This window comes from Plectropomus leopardus, chromosome 14, assembly GCF_026936395.1.
Source record: "Plectropomus leopardus strain MGB_pleo_1.0 chromosome 14, ASM2693639v1, whole genome shotgun sequence".
In the NCBI taxonomy this organism is placed as follows: domain Eukaryota; kingdom Metazoa; phylum Chordata; class Actinopteri; order Perciformes; family Serranidae; genus Plectropomus; species Plectropomus leopardus.
Genome location: NC_142189.1, coordinates 27638526 through 27644525, shown reverse-complemented (window position 1 = coordinate 27644525; position 6000 = coordinate 27638526). Strand labels below are relative to the sequence as shown.

The 6000-nt window shown below is 44.1% G+C and overlaps 1 long non-coding RNA gene across 1 annotated transcript in view; it reads left to right on the top strand.

Annotated features, from left to right (window-relative positions):
• Positions 1-573: 573 nt before the first annotated feature.
• The window catches only part of LOC148187508 (uncharacterized), a 70306-nt gene continuing 64879 nt past the window's right edge, over positions 574-6000 (top strand). The window contains exon 1 of the long non-coding RNA XR_015778730.1: positions 574-675. This is a non-coding gene — a long non-coding RNA (uncharacterized LOC148187508). The remainder of the gene's footprint in view (positions 676-6000) is intronic.

Sequence of the window (6000 nt, the reverse complement as noted above, 5' to 3'; positions counted from 1 at the left end):
ATCTATGGTAAAGTCATCTTTTAGGCTAGTGTGAATGGAGCAGAAGCAAATCAGTGGTTGGGATTCACAGTATCAACCTGTGATGCAGAGACAGGACAGATGCTGATAAGGCTTACCTCTGATTGGATTTGGCACCAAGAGGGACCGTCAATGTGAGCTAATTGTTGACTGTGCTTGATGCCCTCGGCCCACTCTGATGGTTTCACATGACACGATAACAGTCTCTGGGGGCGGGGGCACGGTGCAGCGCACAGAGTGGACATGTGAAATGATGCATAGATTGGCTACGAAGTCTCTGCAAATGCATATTAAGTATTTATTTGGGATTTTTGATGATTTTTCAATGCACATTGCTATACATTTAGTTGCATTTAGTAGCTGACTCCGTGTGGGAGCACCATGTGTTTCCGTTACGCTAAAAATGCCAGCAACATGATAAGGCACTGAGAGTCTATTCTGCCCTGAGTGCTGCCTGTTTGGCATTTTGTTGTTGTTGTTGTTGTTTCTGGAATAGCAAAAGTTTAAAAATGTGTACTTTTGGTAAAATGCAGTGCTTATCTGTCACTTTTCACCCAGATGTTTGCTAAAAGTGGAGGAGGGACAAATACCATGGATACCAACCACCACATCTGACATGTACAAGTGTTGAACAACAACAACGATGGAGGAAAAAAGGTAAGATACTGTATATATTTTAATATACGTTATAGCCCACATAGATCCACATAGGTCCATACTCTGTTCCTACTTGCTTCAGCCTTACCTTCATTCAGATCAAGTACTTTGCCTTGCGCCAACATATTAGCTCTCAAATACCGATATAGTATTATAGCAACCAGATGCAACCAAAGCATTTCAGCGAAAAAAAGCTGCACCTCCAGAAGGTTCTCGACCGTTCTCAGCTTGGTGTCTCTTGAGGAGCGCCTGGCGTTTCCAGTTGTTAAACAACACTTTGGTGGAGGTGAGGCCTAAATTTGAAAACGGCAACCAACATCATTTGTGTTTTTTTTTTTTTAATGATTGCTGAGTTCAAGATATGGAATTGAATAAACAAAAGTGTATTAGTTTTCAGTTCATGAAAAGGGAAAAGGAAGGAAGACAGTAACTACACATCTCACTTTCCTCTAACCTCGGCCCATAAGGGCAGCCAAAGAAACAGCGAGAGCAGACCAAGTAGTGAGTGAGGGGAAAAGGGAAAAAAAAAGGAGAGAAAGTAGCCAGCGGGCCCTCTGTGTGGTCCTCCTTGAGAGCGTGTTCTGTTTAACTCTCGCCAAAGTGTTTTAAAGTGTTACAAGTGCATTAGTGCCGCGGGTCATGCCTTTGCTTGGCTAACCTCTGACCCCCCGGCCCTTGTAGCAGCTCCGGGGCGGGAGAGTGAGCTCATGTTAAGGGGTAAGGCCCCACTGTTTGGAGAGGGAGTCGCCCTAGGGAAGTGGAGGGGCGGCTGTAGAGGAGAAGGCCAGGGCAGCGGCCTGTAATGATCTCCTCATGGATCTTTAATGGCTCCCCTCAGTTAGTGTCAGTGTTCGCACTGGGGAGGGGGGGACTCTGAATTATTCAGCAGGCTAAAACTGTGATCACACACAGGCATGGTCACAGATACGCACCCCTACACACACACACACGCACACAGACACAGAGCCAAACAAATAAGCACACTTGAATGCACACACTCAAATATATACAGCACACACATTTCTCTCACTGTGAACTGTTATGTCTTATTTATCATTCTTCCTCTTAGTGATTTCATATGGCACCAAAATAACATCTGCACAGTTCTTTCCGAGAATCGCTGACATCAGTGACTTTGCTGAATGTGCAGGTTACAATCACACGGTGAGCAATGTTTGAAGACATAACATCCTCTGGTGACTACATAATACTGCTTGTACAAAGGCCCAAGATAGTCGGAGCGCATATCTGTTATTTTTCAAATATCTTGTTGATCAGCACTTATTCTTCACATAAAGCTCTGAAACTGCAGTTTCTGTGCTGTTGTTTTTGTGCCTCTTGCGTGTATCAGCTGTTATCTCTCTATCAATCAGATATGTAGCAAAACGTCTCACTCATCAAGCTGTGAACATGGTGAAATGCCACAATGCTGCGCCTCATAAAAACGTCTGCGGTTTTTATTTTTCAGTGGTTTGCTTTGTCTTTGTGCATGTGTGTGTGTTTTTGTGTGTTCAAAGTGACCATGCCACCTAGTGGTACTCGTGTCACAGGTCTTTCTGAGCATGGGGATTACACTAACTATCAAACCTCACAGCAGAGTCACATTCAGTGGAGATGAAGGTAAAAACCTCTGACAGGCTGCAGTGATGATCGCAGGGGGTTCAAGGCTCGGCTGAAGTTTACAGCCTGAGCGATCAGAGCTGTGACGACCCCTCTGTTTCCTCTTGATACTTAAACCCAAACCCTCTCGACATGTGAGAATACAGTCAGGACCCGCAGACCGTAACCACCCTTGTAAAACACATACATTCTCTGACCCCTGTGTCATTAGGAACAGTGTTAGGGAGAGGCCAGCTGTGTGACTCTTGAGGCTCGCAGACTCTTAAGCAGCTCTGGGCTGCCTTACCTAATTGCCAGCAGTAGCGAAGCAGGTTAACCCTGCTGTCTGGGCCTCACAACCTGCACCGGAGGCCTGACCTTCATTAGTTAGGCTGTGGCGGGCCCTCGGGTCGGGTCGTAATATTTGGTGCCCTTAGTATTTCTCTCCTCACTCAGCGTGTTTCCCACTGCGAGAGAGCTCAACAGACCCAGTGTTTGTCTGCTTGATATATTTCAGGGTCATATTAACGCTCATCTTGTAGGTTAATGCGCTCATCTTGTAGGTTAATGTCTGTAGAAAAGCCTCAAGTGTGCACACACAAAGTTTAACCCTTTGAAACCTGGAACGGCATCACTTTTCTTGTGCTGCTTTCAGAGGCTTTTTACAAAGTATTTAAACCTTTTAACCTGGAGCAAATTGGCTTAATGTCTTTCAAAATCATAATGAAAAAAAGGCAATGAGCCACTTGGTAATGAAGAATAAACAATAAAGTAATTCATAGATTTAGAAAATCTTCTTTTTTAAAAAAAGCTAGGGAAAAATGTCTGCGATAAAGAAAAAAGATACTGAACTATATTTGTAATTATCATAATTACATATTTGAAATATTTTACAGTATTATTATAACCATTTTTTCTGGGGCATTTACTTTGTTTGTTTATTACTTTCTTCTTAAAAATGTATTTATTTATTTATTTTACTCATTTTTAGATAATTTTCTTGCAGGTTCAATTCATTTCTTGCAAATTTTCGGTCATATCTTCTCTCATTGCTCATTGCCTTCTTCCCATGTCTTTGAAAGAAATCAACCCAGTTTAAACCTGTAGCAACATGACTTCTCTTATGCTGCTTTCAGGTGCATGCACCCTGAGAATATTGGTGAAAATTGGTGACTTCTATCAGAAACATGAGAAACAATGCAGTAAGCATAAATGATGGTAAGAAATGTTGCCCAGTTTGCAAATAATCATAGAAAATTGCTTTTAAAAGCCATGGAAAATGTGTAGGGAAAATTTTTTAAAAAGCTAGGAAAAAAAAACGATATTTATGATTGTCATAATTACATGTTTAAAATTATGTTACAGAATTAATGTAATGTTAAAAGTAATTTGTTTGGGGGGGGGTTAAACTTTATTTTTCTTGGGTTTTTTTTTTTCGTTTAAAAAATAAAACATTTTCTTGTATGTTTCACTAATTTCTTGTAAATTTTTGGGTCATTTCTTCCATTGTTCATTGCCTTCTTTCCATGTTTTTGAAAGAAAGCAAGCCAATTTGCTCAACTTTCAAAGGTTTATTGTAAGTCTGCTTATATAAAATGCTGCTCACTGTATTATAAATGCTGCATTGTCTCCGGTGTAAAAGCAGCACTCACTGTTCACCATTGGCAGCAGCAAGGAAGTGTGTGTGTGTGTGTGTGTGTGTGTGTGTGTGTGTGTGTGTGTGTGTGTGTGTGTGTGTGCGTGTGTGCGTGCGTGTGTGTGTATAGCACTATAAGCCCTGATTGAACATGTCACTGATGGCTGATAGGGGGTCCCTGGGCACTAAATGACCCATTGCCTTCCCTGGGCGAGCTTCATCTGTCTCCCTCCCTCTCTCCCTCTCTCTCTCTCTCTTGCTTTGCCTTCAGCCCCTTAAGAGGCCTGCTTCACTGTAGACCCAGGGGTCAGATGGAAAACATACACTCATAAACAGCATCTATTATTCATGCCTTACAGCCCGGTGATCCACTCACAGCACGCACCGGCTACAACAGCTGTCCAGCCGCTCCAGTCGGTGACAGACAGATAGGATCAGTGTAACGGCAGCATGTTTTCAAGCACAGTTAATATATGGCCCCTCTAGCCAACTGCAGTTATCGTCGCAACCTACTGTGGATAAACACATCTGTGTTGCATCTGTGTTCAAAATAAGGCAGCTTGTACACACTTTTGACAGCAAGCACATTTTCATAAAGCTGATGATGATCACTTGTTGTAAATACACTGTTTGTATTGTTGCCTTTTTCTAATCAGCTGCCTCAAAACATTTGGGCACAAAAAAAATGAGTCATTTGAGTATTATGAAGTCCTCTGTTGATGTCTAACAGCGGCAATTAGGACTTTTCCAGCTCCGGTGATTGTGTCATTTGACAATGTTGGCGTTTTGTGTGTAAGTGTGGGCCCAGCCTGGCCCGCAGTTGACAGTGTGTTAGTGTGCTAATCCATTAGGGTCCCCAAAGGCCCTATGATTACACACACTGCTAATACACACATTGGCGCTTTTCTTCAGAGACTTTTTTGCTGATGGTATCAGTGGCAGCTTGGGTGGTTTTGGTTGGTGTGTGTGTGTGTGTGTGTGTGTGTGTGGACGGGTGGGGCAGATGGATATTTGTGCCTGCGTTTGGGGTCTGGCAGCTCGTAATGCTTTCGTTTAGGTCAGAGGAGAGAGTCGTCTCCCCTTTGACACCCCGCCCTCCTCCCATGAGCTCCCGCAATACCCCCTCTGTCCCCCCGGACCCCACTCAAACTACACAGCAAGCTCAATGGTAAGCGACTCCCGCTAACGACCTCTAATGATTTTAATCGTTCGCAATCAGGTGCAGGAGTCATGAATCTCTGGACGAGAGACAAGACAGACAGAGAGAGACAGAGGGAGTACGTTTTCTTTGGCGGGGAGGCCGAGCAGCAGAAGGGTGGTCATATGGAGTGTGGGAGCGTGGCACAATTACCTCCAGAGCTCAGTGGGAACATGACTCCCAACTCCAAAGCAGGGAGACGGGGAGTGGGAGCGCCGCTCTGGCTCAAGCGGGCTTGATTTGTTGGCTGCCTGCTGTGATATCTGTAACAGGAGAATCCGGAGTCTTCGTCGTGTAATTTGACAGTCGGTTTCCAACTCATCACTGGAACCCTGAGCAGCGCCCTGCCCGGTAGATGATTTCAGTGCTGCTTCTTGATGATTTTAACTTTTGGTCGCGGTTCATTGACTAAAGGAGAGTCAGAGGGAGAGAGAGTAACGGAAAGAGACAGTTAGTTAGATGTGGAGGGAAAAGTTGTGTAAGACCAAAACGAAACTTATCCAGAGGGCGTACTGAAACAAGGAGACATCTTTGCTTCCCTTCAGTTTGTTTGAATCATCAGCAACACTTTGCAAATATATAAACACAAATTCAGATGCAGACTAAATATAAACGTCCCTGCCTACAGACATTCTTTTTCACTTTTCACTTCTCCAAAACCCTCAAAAATACAGTACATCCACATCCTCCCTTATGATAAAAATATAACTTGCAACATTGACTGATTCTCAGTGGAGCTCCACATTGGGAACACAGCAAGGTTGTTTGCGGCTGCCGAGGGAGCCAGAGAGGAGGGGAGGTGGGGTGGGGGGTGAGGGGGTGATTTGAGAAGGGCCCTGCCAGAGCCGCATGAAGCGAGACCACCCAGCGTGGCGTCAGGAATTGGCAGGGG